Source organism: Panthera uncia, chromosome C2 (assembly GCF_023721935.1).
Source record: "Panthera uncia isolate 11264 chromosome C2, Puncia_PCG_1.0, whole genome shotgun sequence".
NCBI classification, from domain to species: domain Eukaryota; kingdom Metazoa; phylum Chordata; class Mammalia; order Carnivora; family Felidae; genus Panthera; species Panthera uncia.
The window spans coordinates 66488453-66506708 of record NC_064810.1 but is presented as its reverse complement, the minus strand read 5'-3'; positions in this window follow the sequence as shown (position 1 = coordinate 66506708).

Sequence of the window (18256 nt, the reverse complement as noted above, 5' to 3'; positions counted from 1 at the left end):
CATCTTTGCTTCTCTGGTTTAAGATGCCACCTTTATCTATTCTGTTCTTATCTGTATGGCTCTTCTCATGGCAGTGGCAGTAGCACCTTGTTTTGTTTTGTTTTGTTTTAATTTTTTAAAATATTTTTATTTATTTTTGAAGGAGAGAGAGAGACAGAGCATGAGTGGGGGAGGAGCAGAGAGAGGAAGGGATAGAATCCGAAGCAGGCTCCAGTCTCTAAGCTGTCAGCACAGAGCCTGACGCGGGGCTCGAACTCACAAACTGTGAGATCATGACCTGAGCTGAAGTCGGACGCTTAACCGACTGAGCCACCCAGGTGCCCTGCACCTTGTTTTAATTATGGGAACTCGTAGTATAGTTTAATACCTGGTAGGATTAGTCCACCTTTGTAGTTTTTATTTCTTAGTGTGCTATTCTTGCATGCTTGTTTCTCCTTTTGAACTTTAGCATCAACTTGTCCAGCTCCATAAAAAAGCTTGTAGATATTTTTATTGGGATTGTGTTACATTGACATCTTTATGGCGTTGAGTTGTCCTATCCAGGAACAAGGATGCATGTCCTTTTGTTTCAAGTTTAATTTCGTGTCTTTTAAGAGTATCTCCTCTCATTAGTTTTGTACATTTTTGTCAAGTTTATTCCTAAGTATTATCTTTGTTACTATTATAAATGGGGCTTTCTTTACCATTATGTCCCTTGGATGGCTATTATTTGTGTTTATGAACTCTATTGATTTTTGTATGTTTAATTACATATGCTGATACTTTTCTGAGTTCTTTTATTATTTAAATTAATTCTATTGTTCACTGATTCTCCAGTATTGTCTGGAGATATTTTTACTTCTACTTTTTATTGAGATAGAATTGACATATAACAACATATGATTTCAGGTGCACAACATAATGATTCGGTATTTGCGTGTATTGTGAAATGATCACCACAATAAGTCTAGTTAACATCCATCATCACACATAGTTACAAATTTTTTTTCTTGTGATGAGAACTTTTAAGATCTACTCTCAGCAACTTTCAAATATACAGTACAGTATTATTAACTATATAGTCACCATGTTGTACATCTGATGACTTATTTACTTTATAACTGGAACTTTGTGCCTTTTGACCACCTTCATCCACTTTTATTTCTTTATTTCTAAGCTATTTTAAATAACAAACAAGTATCCCAAACAAAGAACATCAGTAGTACCCTACCCGAAGGTTCCCCTTGCACCTTATGCTCCTGCTTCTCTCTCACCAAAGAAACCATTATCATGAACCACATGTTTATCATTTCTTTGCTTTCCTCTCTACCCCTCCAACCCCTGCTTTAAAAATACCTTTTTTTTAGGGGCACCTGGGTGGTCAGTTGGTTAGGTGTCGGGTTCTTGATTTTAGCTCAAGTCATGATCTCACGGTTCGTGAGTTTGAGCCCTGCATTGGGCTCTGTGCTGACAGTGTAGAGCCTGCTTGGGATCCTCTATCTCCTTCTTTCTCTGCCTTTCCCCCACTCGTGCTCCCTCTTTCTCAAAACAAACAAACTTTAAAAAAGGCATCAACTCAATATTTTAAAAAATGAAATAAAGTATTTTATTTTTAAATTTTTAGGGAGAGAGAGCATGTGCAAGAGCATGTGCGAGTAGGGAAAAGGGTCAGTGGGGAGAGAGAATCTCAAGCAGGCTCCATGCTCAGAGTGGAGCCCAGTATGGGGCTCCATCCCACAACCCTGGGATCATGACCTGAACCAAAATCGAGAGATGGACACTCTCCTGACTGAAGCACCCAGGCCCCCCCCCCCTAAATTTAAAAAATCATGGTAAAGACTGGGAGGATACACATCAAAATATTGAGTGATTAGATCTATGATGGAATTGTGTATGTCTTCCTTATTTTGCTTTTTGTTTTTGAAATTAACAAAAAATATATAATTTTTTAAAAATCAGAAAAGATGTTATTGTAAAATGTTATTTAAAAGGTGGCTATAGAGGTGCCTGGGTGACTCAGTCGGTTGAGCATCTGACTCTTGATTTTGGCTTGGGTCGTGATCCCAGGGTCGTTGGATCGAGCCCCGTGTTGGGCTCTGCACTGGGTGTGGAAGCTGCTTGAGATATTCTCTCTCTTAACCCTCCTCTGGCCCTCTCCTCCACTTGCACACTCACACACACTCTCTCTCTCTCTCAAATAAAAAAATAAAAGGATGGCTATAGACATAAACATTAAACATGAAGGAAAAACACTGCAAAAATGATTTTACTATCTAGTCATACTATATATACTTCAAAAGATATTTTGAAAAATATGTTTATGGATACTTCTTCATATCTTCCATTCTTTTTCAATAAAATTTTTACCTCCTTCTTTTCTCTTCTCTGTCTCTTAAACTTTTAATTGTAATACAAGACATCAGACATATACACAAATCATAAGTGAATGAAAACACATCCATGAAACCAGCATCCAAGAAAGTAGATTAAGATATAGAACCAGAACCCCAGAGGCCCTACTCACATCTCCTCTCACTTATTATCCTCAACAAAGGTAACCAGTAGCCTGACCTTTACCATCACAAATCACACATTTTCCATGTTTTTGAACTTTATATATATGGAATTAGGTAGTATATACTCTTTTGTGTCTGGCTTCTTTTTTTCCAACGTTGTGTTTGCAAGATTCATCTATATTGTTTTGTGTAAACATTGTTTTTTCTCACTGTTGTATAGTTTATATGTGATTATATCACATGTTATTTATCCATTTCCCTGTTAATTTTTTGGTAATGTTTATTTATTAATTTTTTCAATGTTTATTTATTTTTGAGAAAGAGAGAGAGAGAGAGAGAGAGAGCGCTGGCAAGGAGCAGAGAGAGAGGGAGACACAGAATCTGAAGCAAGCTTCAGGCTCCGGGCTGTCAGCACAGAGCCTGATGTGGGGCTCGAACTTGCGAACCGTGAGATCATGACCTGAGGCGAAGTTGGACGCCCAACGGATTGAACCACCCAGGCGCCCCAAATGTTTATTTGTTTTTGAGAGAGAGAGAGAGAGAGAATATGAGTGGGGAGGGGCAGACAGAGAGGGAAACACAGAATCTGAAGCAGGCTCCAGGCTTTGAGCTGTCAGCACAGAGCCCAACACAGGGCTCAAACTCGTGAACCTTGAGATCATGACCTAAGCTGAAGTCGGATGCCCAACTGACTGAGTCACCCAGGTCCCCCATCCATTTCCCCATTAATGAAGAGTTTGAGGTTTTAATAAATAGTGCTGCTGTGAACATTCTTGAACACGTCTTTTGGTAAAATATGTTGAGTACATGCCTGAAGTGGAATTGTTGGGTCAGTTTGTGTATGTTTAGCTTAAGTAGACAATTACCAAAAAGTTTTTCAAATGGTTGTAATCAATTTATCTTTCCACCCAGAAGTATATGAGAATTTCCACTGATCCATATCCCTACCCACCTGTGATATTGCCAGTCTTTTTCACTGTAATCATTTCTTGCTTTCTTTTTATGTGGTTATTTTGTATTTACCTGTATTCCCAAGAAGCATGAATTCTTTTTTAGTTGTTTTAAACTTTATCAAAGGGCATCATATTGTATGTAATCTTCTGAGACTTATTTAAAATTATATTAATAAGATTCATCTATAATATGTGTTACTGTAGCTCATCATGTTGACTGCTGTGTAATAGCCCATTGTGTGAATATGTCACAGTTTATTCATGCACTTTCCCATTTATGGATATTTGGGCTCTTTCAATGATATGGCAGTTCTTTCCTTCAAGTTTGCTCTATGCAAGAATCATGGAAGAGTTCTATGAAATTCCCAACTGCTACTAACTCTTTGCAAAATCCAAGGCCAAAAATGACATACGCCCAGTGTTTTATCATTCTGTTTTTTCTCAATGTTAACTAAAATCACATGAATTTTAAAAATTAGGGCCATTTCATTTTGCTTAACTTATCACTGCAGCAAAAGACTAGAGGCAGAAAACTCTAATTCATGTAAAGGTACAAGAGAGTTGCCTTCATTTTTCCAAGCTTAACAACCCAAATTTCTTTTAAACCTTTTTGCATAGGCCTAGTTCATATTTTTCTAGAGATATATGTTACTATTCTGTGAGCTTTTTCTAACTTCTTCATGCCATTTTTTAGTGTATGCTAACAAAAAACGGGACCATGCTTGAGACTGACTAGAGGGTGAGAGGCATTGTGTCCCAGCCCTTTTGTGACAGATCTCAGGACATATTTGTTGGCTTTTGTCCATACACCATAATTAGGCTGACTCATATTAACATTCTGGTCATCCAGGTTCTCCTTGTTTTTCTGATATGCATTTGTTTTCACAGTCCTTTCAGAATGTATATTTGTATTTTTAAAAATCTCCAGATATATCACATTGTAGCTGTTCAAGGTGAATTTTATTTCTCAAGAATTATGGCCCCCTGTTAAATTCATTTTGAATTTTGTTCCCATTTTTGAAGGACCATGTATGTCCCCCTGGTAAGAAATGTCAGGAAATAACTGACCTCTCCAACTTTGCACTTGGTGGAGAATCACAAATTATAATTTAAAAAATAAATGCTGGAACAGTTGCCCCTATGAGAAGACTCTCCATTGGACACCTGGAGCTGTTCTGGAGGAGGACTATCTCAAAGTAAGGAAATCTTCCCCAAATAAAGCTATTTATGTTTCCATAAACCTGACTTTGAAGCAGATTATCCAACATACCCTCATCTCACATGCTGGAAACCCATCTAATTGATTCCCTCCAATGTAGTAAACCTCAAGCAGAAATGTAATGTTATTGAATAGTGGGTCTTATATCTGTCAGGAACTGGGCAGGATGTAGGGCAGTGGGTCTCAAAATGAGGTCCCTGGACCACCACTACCAGCAGGAGTAGCATCACCTGGAACCTGTTAGAAATACAATTTTTTTTTTTTTGCCAAAAATGCAGATTCCTGGGCCCTGTCCCAAAATACTGAGGGTGGAATCCTGAAATCTACATTTTTAAAAAATATATGAAATTTATTGTCAAATTGGTTTCCATACAACACCCAGTGCTCATCCCAAAAGATGCCCTCTTCAATACCCATCACCCACCCTCCCCTCCCTCTCACCCCCCATCAGCCCTCAGTTTGTTCTCAGTTTTTAAGAGTCTCTTATGCTTTGGCTGTCTCCCACTCTAACCTCTCTTTTGTTTTTTCCCCTTCCCCTCCCCAATGTGTTTCTGTTAAGTTTCTCAGGATCCACATAAGAGTGAAACCATATGGTATCTGTCTTTCTCTGTATGGCTTAAGAAATACAAATTTTTACATTCCACCCTGACCTACTGGGTTAGATACTTTGGGGGGTGGGGCCCGGCAATCTGTGGTATATATTAAATACAAGCCATGTATACTCAAGTTTGAGAACCACTTCTGGACTATCACAACAACTCTTTTTTATCTGCACTGGTATAGGCTAGTAGAGTCTGTTCCTGGCCCTGAAAAGTCTATTTCCTAGGAATAGTTTTAAAATGAACGTTTTTTCCCAACACTATAGTTTTTTTTCCCCAAGCATAATCTAGCAAATTAGAAATGCATTGGAACACATACACAATAGTTTCCTGTCAATGTCAATTTTTTCTTCGGTTTTTCTGAAATCTTTCTCATGCAATAATTCTTAACATCCAATCACACCAGTATATACCAGGAAACATAGTTCAGAAATCATTGCTCTGTAGCTAGGGTAACTTTCAGAATCTGTAATCAGTATGCATGATTTGTAGAATCAGAGAAAATGGCCATTAACCACAGATTGGCCACTTTTCGTCTTCTCTCCCAGCCAGATGGAGGGGATTTACCTATCTGGTGATCATTCTCTTCTACCTTTCTCTGGAAGAAACTTGGGAGTTCTATTTTTAAACTTATATCTTTCATTATTAAATTCCCCTTTCAAATTTGCCAAATGGATATATATGCTTCACAACCAGTGGATTATCTCCAGATAATAAGGTCCAGGATCCTGTTTACATGTGACCATTAGAAGTCACTTTCACAAATCTCTTCTGTCCAGTACCTCCTGTTCCCTTCTTTCTCTGGCAGCCCTTCTGGGGCTCAGAAAGGCCTCTCCTTCAGGAGCTGGAATAACCCTGAACATTCTGCAATCTGTAGCTATCCAGTGCACTCTCAGTGTCTCTCTGCCTGTTCCTGAGCCTGTGAATGGCTTCTGAAGACATGGTCTGGATAAGAGGAGGCCACAGAGGCCTAACAAAGAACTCTTACCACGTTGATTCCTCCATTCCTCTTCTTTTTTAAAAAAAAAAAATTCTTTAATGTTTATTTATTTTTGAGAGAGAGAGAGAGAGAGACAGAGTGTGAGTGGGGGAAGAGTAGAGAGAGAGAAGGAGACCCAGAATCTGAAGCAAGCTCCAGACTTGAGCTGTCAGCACAGAGCTTAATGTGGGGCTCGAACTCACAAACCACAACTGAGCCATCCAGGTGCTCCCCTCTATTCCTCTTCTGAAATGAAATCCTATTTTCTTATTTTGATTGTTTCTCTCTTCTCTTCCTCTTTTGCTGTGTGTGTGTGTGTGTGTGTGTGTGTGTGTGTGTGTGTCAGAAGTTTCCGAACTGGTTTTTAAGACTTCTTCCAATCCCTCTGATGAGAAATAAACTCTTTTAAAAGTTATGGTAAAGGTTACTATTCCTGTTCCTATTTAGCTATGCCCATGCGCTGACTATAGTAGACCAGGGGGCAAACTATGGCCAGATTTGGCCCACCCATTTTTGTAAACACTCCATTGAAATAATAGGCATGCCTATTAATTTGAATATTATCTGTGGTTGGTTTTATGCTACAAGGGCAGATGGGCCTACAAAGCCTAAAATATTTACTATTTGATCCTTTACACAGAAAGTTTGTTGACCCCTGAATTAAACTGAACACAGAGAAAACTCTGCCTTTATTGTGACTGTATGCCAACAGCTTTGGGAATAGCTATGTGCCTGGTGTGCACAATGGTTTCTGCAGATTAAAAGAAGCTGATTCCGTCAGCCTTTCTGATTAGAGGGATGGGTCCAACAGCCTGTTTTGTGGCCAGAGAAACAGGTCACTTCTTCCCCTTGGTTGCCATCTGACTCAGGAGGCATCAGGGGTCTTGTTTGTTTACCATTTTCTCACATGAAGAGAATGGAGTGGGTTGTGTGGTGGGGATTACCCCAGTGAAAAAACTTTAAAGATGGGAAGTCCAAGCTGAGAAGCTGAATCACCAGCAGCAACCATTTCTACCCACTTTGATACTGCCAAATGAGTCAGTTCCCTGGGAACCAGTTACCTTCCTGTGAAGATGACCTTAAGAAAGAGTGTGATTGGTGTGGTTTGGTTGGGAAACAGAAAAACCACTACCTCCCATCTAGCCCATGCATGATCTGGGTGAGGTGTAGGCCTGACGGGAGGAAGCCCAGCACTTCAAGTGAGGAAGAAATGTTTGGTGATCATTTTAATTCTGCTCCCTTATCATTGGATGGATGTAAATTCTCTGGTGAACTTGTCCTCTTGCATTTCCCTCATTTTCTTCTCCCCCTCCACTTCATAGCTCCACTTCCCACCACTCTGAGGCTCGGATAAGGGCTCCTGACATTAGATTAGAGAACATCAGAAGAGGAGGGGGCTTATGTCAATGCCTTTTAGCCAAGCACCACCAGGACAGGGGAAAGGGAAGCACCTAGGGTGCAGAATGTGAGAGGCACTGCTTGTTATGGCTGGCCCTAGTCCTGGCTCTTCTGGAGGAACAGCCTTGTGGTTGGGCAAGTTAGGTTTGTTACTTATTTCAGAGAAGCAGAACTGTGGGTCATCTCAGAGAAGGTGGTAGAAAGGACTACAGGGCTGAAGCTTGTGTGAGGGGATTTTGCAGAGGGTTTAAGGAAGCAGGGCTTGGGATGCTGCCAGGAAGCAGGGGTCATTCTATGATTGGGCATCTTAGTGACTCTTGTCCAAAAGGAAGGAAGACTAGAGTGAGGCTGAAGCTGTAATTGGTAAAGAAGCAGTAGTAATCTGAGCCAGGACAGGGAAATGTTTGGTCATTTTTGTGGTTTGGATAATGTTAACGTTTTGTTTTGTTTTGTTTTTATCTGTGCTCAGACATGATTGTGGAGTGTCCATCACAGTCGCAGAGTGGCCTTGTTTGATGGTGATGTTCTATGAAATTGCATATATTCAGCATGAAAACACCCACCCAGCTCCCAGGTATCGGGAGCCATTTTTCTCTTTCTCACAGATCAGTTACTCATTGCCTCACTCTTTTTCACTTTCCTTAAAGTCACAAGATCACAGGATAGTGGAGCCAGAAAGGACTTTAGAAACCAGCTAGTTCAAACTTCGAATGTTTAAGTTAAGGAAATGGAAGATCAGAGATGTTGCCTGCCTTGCCAATATCACACAGCCAGTTAGTACTGTGTCTCACACACAGCATCACACGGCTGGTACTGGGACCCAGGTTTCCTGACTCCAGAAGCCCTGAATACCCTGACCCTAACTCCTTCAGCAGCCTCACCTGTAGGTGTAGGGAGAGCCTACACCTCTCTCCCTCTTCCTGTGCTCCATCCAGTCTGCCTTCACTTCCTCCAACAGGCCACGTTCTTAATTGTCTCAGGCCCTTCCCACAAGCTGTTTTCTCTGCTTGGAATGCTCTTCAACGCCTCTGACCTGCACTTCTGGCTTTCTTCATTCCTACTCACCCTTCAGGGTTGGCTCAAATCCCATCACCTCTCAAGGAAGTCCCTTCGGACTCTCTAGGCCTTGCTCTTCCTAGTGCTCTCTGTATCTTCCTGGCATTTCCCTGCCAGTCCCTCTGAGTGTCCAGGCAGGCAGGGATCTGGTCTATCTCTTTCACTGCAGTATGCTCTGGACATAGCAGGTACTCGATAATGAACGGACACTTTACCCCAAGCCTGGTGGAGGTTCTGCGGCTAGAATTCTTTTTATAGAACAATAGAAAAAAGGATTCTGAAATCTTTTCTGTGTGCCTTTATATAAAGTCTGATTGCAAGTAAAGTCTGATTGCAAGTAAAGTCTGATTGCAAGTAAAAAATACAACAGTAAAGCAAAAATGCTGAGGTGTTGCAAGTAGGTGGAGGATGAATTTGATGATTCCACCCCAATGTCGTCCTTCCTGTGATCACTATCTGGACATGCGGGTGTGCTGGAAAGGCCAGCATGCAGCTGGGAGCCCTTCACATCCCTGAACCAGAGATGGGTCCCAGAGTCTGAAGCTGCTATTGCATCATTATGTAAAATGTTAGAAGACAATTAGAGTAGGCTGTTTGTCATGAAAAATACTATAAAGATGAGATAGTCCAGACAGCTTATGTATATGGATCTCTCTGACATGCTGATGAAAACTATGGCTGCTCTTCCCAGAAAAATGCACATCTGCACGTAATTCTATTTGTTGCAGGTGTTTCATATACCTGAAAAGCAAGGTTATATGATTTGAGGTTTTTCTCTCTGTGGAGAAGTATATCTCTGTTACCTCTGTGGAGAGGCAGAGCAAAAATGGAAGCTAAATTTCCTTATTCTCCATATACCGTCCTTTCCCATAATATCAAAATGTTTATTCCATCATGAGATGGAACAGGGCATAGCAGTTGAAGGCACAGGTTCTGGAAGAAGCCAGGGTTCCAATCTCTGCTTTGACTAGTTGGTGAGTTGGGGCAAGTTGTAATTTCTGTGCTTTTGTTTCTGCATCTATAACACAGGAATATAACAATGGTGGGGTTGCTGTGGGGATTACATTAAAATAATCTTGTAAGAACATATCACAGAGCCTAGTTCGATAAACATTAGTTCTTAACATGATAGAGATGCCCTCCCTCCCCCGTCTTTGATGAGAAAGGTCACTTTGCTGTTTTTCTCTGGTCCCAGAATATACCTGGTTTAGCTCACCCACAGCATGGCTACCTTCAAACAAGTGTTTGATAATGAGAGAGGCCTGGGGCAGAAAGCCAGGCAAGCCACCCAACTAGCTAGATTAGAGGTGCAGTTAGCATCCTGTCCACAGGGTGGATATTAGCTGTATGGCACACTCCTACCATGGGATCACGATCAGGACATTTTCTGATGTCTCCAAGGTGACCACAGGCCAGATGATGACACTGAGAGAGCTGCAAAAAGTCCGAGTCGATGGCAAAGAAAGCAAGCAAGGAAGGTCGTCTCAAGATTCCACAGGGAGAGAAGGGTTTCAGGTTTCAAAGTGCAAATCCCTGATCTTTATGTATCAGCCTGATAGGTCTTTGCAACAACTTGGAAGCGTGTTTGTGAAGAAACCAAGAAAGAAGCTCTTTGGCTGAAAAAAACTGTTGGAGACAGACGCCTAGGAGGGATCAGGAGACCATAGTTTAGTCTCTGCTCTGCCACTCGCCCTCAGGACCAGCTGTTGCTCTTCTCTGGGCTTTGGTCTCTTTATCTGTAAGGTTTTCTGAGTTGGGCAGCAAAGGTTTGGTGAGTCCTGCAGGCGGAGCCTCAGTAGAGGGCTGGGCTTAGAAGTGGCCACTGTCCCCTCCCCTAGCCTTCTACAGGTGAGCAACTGTCTGGGGGACTGGGTGGCGGGAGGGGCAGTGAGAGGATGCCCTTAGGGGAAGCGGGCTCCTTTCTCCGCCGTCAGCAGCCCCCCGCCGGCCGCTCTGGCGCAGCCCACCGTCATTCCGCCCGAGCGCCCACGCGCCCGCATCAGCCAGGGTGCCGGCTGTGCTGGAGCAGAAAGATCGCAGATCGATTTCCAGCCCTGCCTGGCCGTGGCGTCAGCAGGGGAGAGAGGTTGTTTTGACTTGTAGTGCGTGGAGCTAAGGGAGAGGCCTTCTAATGGCCTTGGGCGCCGGCCTCGGGCGAGGGGTCACCGCCTTTGGACTTTTCTGCTCCACGAAGGCGACCCATGCAAAAGGCTGCCCCTGCGTGCCTCGGCTGGGTTTGGGGGATCGCGTCCCAAGGTCCTAGGCTCTTCTAGGGGGTATTGATAAGACCAGAGACACACTCTGCGCAAAATAAATACATAATAAGGACTTGTTACTTTGAAGTAGCCATATTGACCTGGCCAGCGAGTTATTTAGATGCCATTAGAAAAAGTTTTGTTTGCTTTAAGAAATGATGCAGTAATGTGCCCATCAGAAGCTCAGTTCTGCTTCCTGAATCTCTCATGGGCAAGTGGTGTGGGCAAGCTGCCGGGCACTTTATGCACACACCCTGTGTACGTGGGCTATTAGAGCTAGTGGGGACTTTGGGAATTACTTAGCTAATGAGAAACCAAGGGTTGAGACAAAGTGAATTGTTTTTATCCCCAGCGGGTCATGGGTCTTCCCAAGGGCCTCTTTCAGTCTCCATTACTTCATTGTGTAGAATCTTTTCTGAAATAATGATATTGTCTTTTGGAGGCTGTCTCAGAAAAAGACCAACACAACTTCAGTCCTAGAAGAAAGTGGCCAGCCCAGTTCTCCCTTTCTCATAGAATTCTCAGTTAATGTGCCTGTGGCAGAAAGGAGGGGTTTGAATAGCTGTGGATTCAGGTGGTTGTGTGGAAAATGGATAGCTTAATGGATCGAAAAGGAAGTGGGAGGGGCTCCTGGGTGGCTCAGTTGGTTAAGTATCTGACTCTTGATTTTGGTTCAGGTCATGATCTCAGGGCCCTGAGATGAGCCTGCTGAAGATTCTCTCTCCCCCTCTCTCTCTGCCCCTCTTGCACTGTCTCTGTCTAAAAAATAAGCAAATAAATAAATAAATAAATAAATTAAAAAAAATGAAGTGGGAGAAGATGGGAGTTAAATGACAAATAAGAGAGAGGTGAGTAAAACCTATTTTATATTTGCCATAGTTGTTTGTTAAGATTCATTGAGTTCAGGGTTCAGTTCTCAAGGTGGCTTAATAAAAACTTCAGGAATACAGCTTCTTCCATACTACCAGGTTAATTCTTCATATGCATTGCATGAAAGATTAATGAATTCAGAGTTCTCTCTGAACCCCTGTTAGATCCCCATTCTGCCCCATGTGGACCATCTAGGTGAAAATTTGCTGTGGGTAGAGATATCCTAAAGCTTGGGTAGGGAGGCTGGGTTGGATCTGAGACAGGAAAAATTTTAGCACCAATATGGTAGCTGGAACAGTGAGGCTTAATGATTCTCCAAGGAAGGGAATGAAGGGGAAAAACATAAATGGTAGCCTTAGAGTACAATTTCCTAAAGTGTTCTTGGTCAAATATAAACATTGTGTGAAATAAAAGTAAACATGTTTGTTAACCGTAGGACTTATCAGTGCTTTTAATAGCCTAATATGCATGGTAGAATCTCCAAGAAAAGGACATAGTAAATAAAGTTGAAAGATAAGAAAAATATAGTTTCATTCTGTTAATTTTATTTATTTTTAATTTATTTTGAGGGGGGAGGGAGAGAATGCACATGCTTGTGTGTGAACGGGGGAAGGGTGGACAGGGAGAGAGAGAATTCCAGGCAGTCCCCATGCATGAGTGTGGAGTCTGATGCAGTGCTTAAATCCATGAAAGGTGAGATTGTGACCTGAGCTGAAATCAAGACTCAGATGCTTAACTGACTGAGCCACCCAGGTGCCGCTCATGCTGTTAATTTTCTTATTCTTATTTTTTCTCTCTTCTCCTGGATTTCAAGTTCATGGTGCTGAAAATCCTTGATGTAATACGATTTATTTATTCGTATTTAGCTGTGATTGTCAGGGATACTCATGATGACGAACAGGGATGCTGCTCTATATTTCCCGTGAAAATTTCAGTCTGTGTCACACCGGATTCCCAATAGTTGGAAATCATCAGTACTATCTTACACTTCCCTGGATCAGACTTATTGTCATAACTTGCCAAACTTTCTACATGTTGCTTGATAGCATTAGCATTGGCTGGGGATTGAGACTGGGAGCAGAGCAAGAAGGAGTAGTCAGATGCAAACAAGCTCTGGGAGGAGGTGCATTGCTGCTCCCTGTGATTGATACCAGAATGGACCATCCTTCTTTTGTCTTGTTTGCCTTGGGATCAGGTATCTCTCCTATTTCTCTTTTTAATAAAAACATTTTTGTTGAGGCATAACTTACATATAATAAAGTTCACAAATCATGAAACTACAACCCGATGAATTCTTACAAATGCACAACATCCATACAAACACCATCCAGATCAAGACATAGAACATTCCCAGCACACCAGAAGACTCCCTCATGCCTTCTCAGAATTATACCCCCCAATTTGATTCTATCACTCTAGATTAGTTTTGCTTATTCTTTAACTTGAGAGCAAGCATGGAGACACTTATTGCCCTGAAGGTTAATGCACCTTGACATTGCTATTACTCAGCTGCCCCAGCTGTTACATATGCATATATGCATATGTACATGCAGATATAGCAGTATGGCAGCACTGGGATGACACTTGTCACAGAATTCTGAATATTTTACTTCATGTGCATAATGTTGTTGACATGGCAGAGAAACAGAGAATGGGAGTAGGAAGGCAAGTATGTTTCTAGTGAGGCTGCCCAAAGCCTCACACTCTAGATCAAACCAAGTCTGTAAGGCAGGAACTCCTCTTGTCTAAATCACAAGAAGCTGAACAACATGGAAACTGTAGTATTTGGGATTCTACAGTAGATCTCAGATGTCTGAATTATCCACTAAATGCGTCATCAAACTTGTGTGATAGGTGGTACATCTTCATCCCTCTAACTTTTGACTGGTGTCTTTGTCACTCTAACCTTCATGGTTGGCCCAACCCTAACCCAGGGTTTGAACTAGTTCCCACTTTTGGCTCCAGGAAGGCCCCGCTTGTACAGACCTAGCTCAACAGATTCCCCCTTCATTTTGGTCTGCTATGACTTTGGTGACCTTAGTCTTGGTGATCCCTGATCCCAGTTACCCTGGTGTCAGTTTTGGTCTCTGATCCCCGATCCATGGTGGCTGTCCCTAATGCCAACAACCTGCTCTTCTGGAGCTTGGACAACTGCAGCCTTATGCTTGTATGGACTCAGGAGATGAATTGAAGATCCTGTTTCTATAGGTGGGTTACATCATGCTGACAACTTCTGCAGCTGAATCAAGCCCTCACTGCTTTTGGGGCCATTTGAATCTTAAATGAAGCTAGTTGGATTTATCTATAAAATGCATCTGTCCACCTCATATCTGTCTACTTCTCCTTGGTTCACACCCCCAGTCCAAGCCATCATTTTCTTTTTTTTCTAAGTTTATTTATTTATTTTGAAGGGTGGAGGGGCAGAGAGAGAAGGAGAGAGATCATCCCAGGCTCCACACTGTCAGCACAGAGCCCAATGTGGGGTTTGATCCCACAACTGTGAGATCATGACCTGAGCTGAAATCAAGAGTTGGACCCTTAACAAACTGAGCCACCCAGATGCCCCCACCCCAAGCCATCATTTTCTATACCTGAATGACAGTCTCCTATCTGGTCTCCCTGTTTTCACTCTTACTCTAAAATAATCAGTTTCCCCCCATTTTTCATATAGCAGTTAATCTTTTAAACACCAAAAGTGATCTGCTTCTTCATCCCCATTTTGTATGACTCTCCCTTTGTTTATTATTTTTAATCACCCTAATTTCTTACCTGTTCCTGCAACACAGCAAGCTCTTTGGCCTTGGTGTTACCTCTACCTGGAATGCTTTTCTCCTGGCTGCCTCCTTCTCATCCTCTGATCTGACCTTAAATGTCACTTCCATAGGTAAGTCTTTCCTGACTACTCTGTCAAAAGTTGCCCTCACCCCATTTGTCTGGTATCCCTGTCTGTTTTTTCTTCATAGCACTTATATCTATAATCACCCACTCTGAAACATGTAATTGTAATTTGCAAATGCAAACATGTGATTGTTTATCTGTTTGCTTATTATCGACTCTCTAGCTCCAAATCTAGATTGTAACTCCTTGAAGGTAGGGACCTGTCTCTCTTGTTCACAGCTGAATCCTCAGGAATTAGCATAGTGTCTAAAATTTTGTAGGGGCTCAGTACATATTTATGATGAATGAATGAGTAGGTTATTTATACCCCCGCTCCTTTCCTACCTTCTACATCCAGTTCATCATGAGATGCTGTAGATTTTGCTCTTAATTAACTCTTGATTTTTTCCACTTCTTTCCAGCTCCACCACTACCACCCTAGGTGAAGCTGCCATCAACCCTCACGTGGCTTGCTGTAATGGCTTCTCACATTGCACCCCTGCATTCAGTTGGGCTCTCCTCCAATCCATTCTTCTCCTTGCAGTGGGAGTGATCTTTGAATACAGAAATTTAGTCATTTCATGTTCTTGCTTAAATCACTTCATTGGCTTCCTTTGCTGTGAAGGTCAAGACCACAGTTCTTATGGTGGTCTGCAAGGCCCTGAGCTCCCAACCTCATTTTCTTCTCTACAACCTTTATTCTCATTATTCCAGATGTGACCATGCTCTGTTTCTTCCAGCCGCAAGACCTTTGCATCTGTTTATCCACTGCGAATCTGCTCCTCCCCATTCTTTGCTACACAAGTCCTGTTCATTATTTGGATCTCAGCTCACATGTCATGTACTTAAGAAAACTCCCTGAACCCTCCTTTCATCCACACAAGATTGGGTCCACTCGGCTACATAGAATTATACTTTCCCATCATTGCACTTAAAACAAGTTCTAATAGGACACTTATTTCCTATTTGTTAAATTATTTGTTTATGGCTTGTTGCCTTCATAGTAAGCTCTATGGGGATAAGGGTTATGTCTGTTTGGTTCACTGTTATATCTCTAGTGGATGGCATAATGCCTTATATGTAGTAAATACATAAATATATGTTGAATGAATGAATATAAATTAAAAAACAAAATTCCAAATGGTGAAATTAAATCTATAAATTATATATGAGTAACATTAGCTCATTATTGATGAGGCACTCTTTCATCTGCCAAAAGTTGCTGATAGTATATACACTGACATCTTTATAACTTACGGAGTCTATACATTTCAATTTTTGTATTAATAAGAACATCAAAAATACTAGTTAACATTTATTGAGCACTTTTTATGTGCCAGACTGTACTAGTGCCTGAAAGTTAGTCCTCCCAACCACCTATTAGGATGGTACAGTTATTATTGCCATTTTCGTAGATGAGGTAACTATAGTTTCTAATTTTTCTAGCCCTTTTTAATGCATCATGGGAACTCCTAACTGTTCTCAGATTCCCTTATTTTCTGAAAGACAATGTCAAAAAAACCTTTCAGGTAAATATTAAATTGACCAGATCCTTTTAAAATTCCAAAACAGAGACCCCAGACTGAGATCATCACTACCCCCTTCCCCTAGGCTACTGAAAGGGAGAAATGCCAGTGGTGGTGATTCAAACTATGCCCCACCCATTCCCTTGCCCACACTCCGGTATTGGAAAAATCAGGTAAAATGATCATGAGGTCAAGGGCAAGGCATCCTTGAAGGGATAAACCTGCAGCCCAAGGAAACTAGAAAGGGAGAGAGTAGTTCTATCCACTTATGCTTTGATGATGTGGCTGTCCATAGAGTGACTGTAGGAGGTGTGCCCATCAAGAAACAAGATTAATTTGACAAACATACTTAAATAACAGTGCCTTACATTTGTATAGGGCTTGACAGTTTACAAAAGTGCTTTCGTGTCTGTGACCTAGTTTGATTCTCGTAACAGCTCATGAAAAGTAGACATTATGAACATCCCATTAAGATGAGCAAACAGGGGCTCCTCAAGGGTAAGGACCTGATGGAGGCCCACAGCTCTCAAGGGACACAGTCCTAGCTTAGTTCCGGAGGTTATGGTTCCCAAGGTTTCTGCCATCCCATGCACACATCCTTCAGAGACAGCCCCTTGAGGGCAGCTCTTGTTGGAGTTCAGAGCACATCTGACATGGGTGCCTCTCATAGAGCCAATTTCTGAGCTGTCCAAGAAAACCAATTACACCTGACTTGGCACCAAACTCTTGTCACTCAGCTTAATCATTACCTTATTTGCCAGACTTAGCTGGCTCTTAGCAACTTTGACCTATTTCCAAAAGTCAAATCCTTCCTCAAAGGTGGACACTTTGTCAAAACTGATGATATTCAAAAGAATGGGATATATAGAGAAATGGCTGGATTATCCACCAAATATTAATGATGGACTTTTGGCTGTTTAAAAGCCTTTTAATTTTTGTTCTTTTCTGCCTTACTTGAAATCTCTATAATAAACTGTGTTTTGCTTTAATATTTATTTATTTTTAATGTTTATTTATTTGTTTTTGAGAGAAAGAGAGAGATAGCATATGTACATGAGTGGGGGAGGGGCAGAGTGAGAGAGGGAGACAGAGAATGCCAAGCAGGCTTTGCACTGTCAACATAAGCCTGATGCCAGGCTTGAACTCACGAACTGTGAGATCATGACCTAAGCCAAAATCAAGAGTCAGATGCTCAAATGACTGAGCCACCCAGGCCTCCCAGCCATGTTTTGCTTTAATGAGAAACAATAGGAACAGATTTCTTACAGAAAAATGTTGGAAGCAAATATTGCAGAATATTAACAGTAAGTAATTTTGACTTGTAGATATCAATGATTGTCACTTGTGTGGGCATGTGTTTTCCTGCACTGAACCCCCCAACTATCTTTTGATCTTTTGAGCAACAGAAGTGTCATCCAATATATGGAAAGCCTTTCAAGGTGCTTTACTTAAAAGGAGACAACACTCATTTGGCTGTGCACACACCGGTGTGTTGATTTAAAATAAATTAGTAAGTCATTTTATGCCTCATCCATAGCCCATCTGTACGGTTGTGCCCTTGGTTCACTCCTGGAGGCAGAAGGCCACAATCATGGCATGGCTCAGCTTTCTCATATGTGTGGGCAAAGACTCTCTTTCCATCTGTTATTCCGAGTAGTGAGGCAGCCATATTTTGGAGAATAGCCAAGGCAATGATAAAACTACTGCTTCCTTTCTTCTACCCTCCCCCTTAGTGGTCCAGAAAACTCTGGTTAATGTCCTTCCAGTGGCACAGATTAGTCTCTTGGTGATGCATTCCACACTCCTGAGGTTAATAAATGACTCTAAAGAAAAGCAAGTAATTTATCATGGGCTTTTGTTGTGACCCTTAATCCAGTCAATGAAAAAATACTGTGCTATGGGTGCTTTCAAACAAGGAATTGGTCTCACTGCCCCATTGCCACGTGTCCAGTTAGGGGACATGGCCTTTTCCTTGTTACTTTCATTCCAAGAAGTCCTTAGCAGCCAAGAGAGATTTTATTTGGCTAAT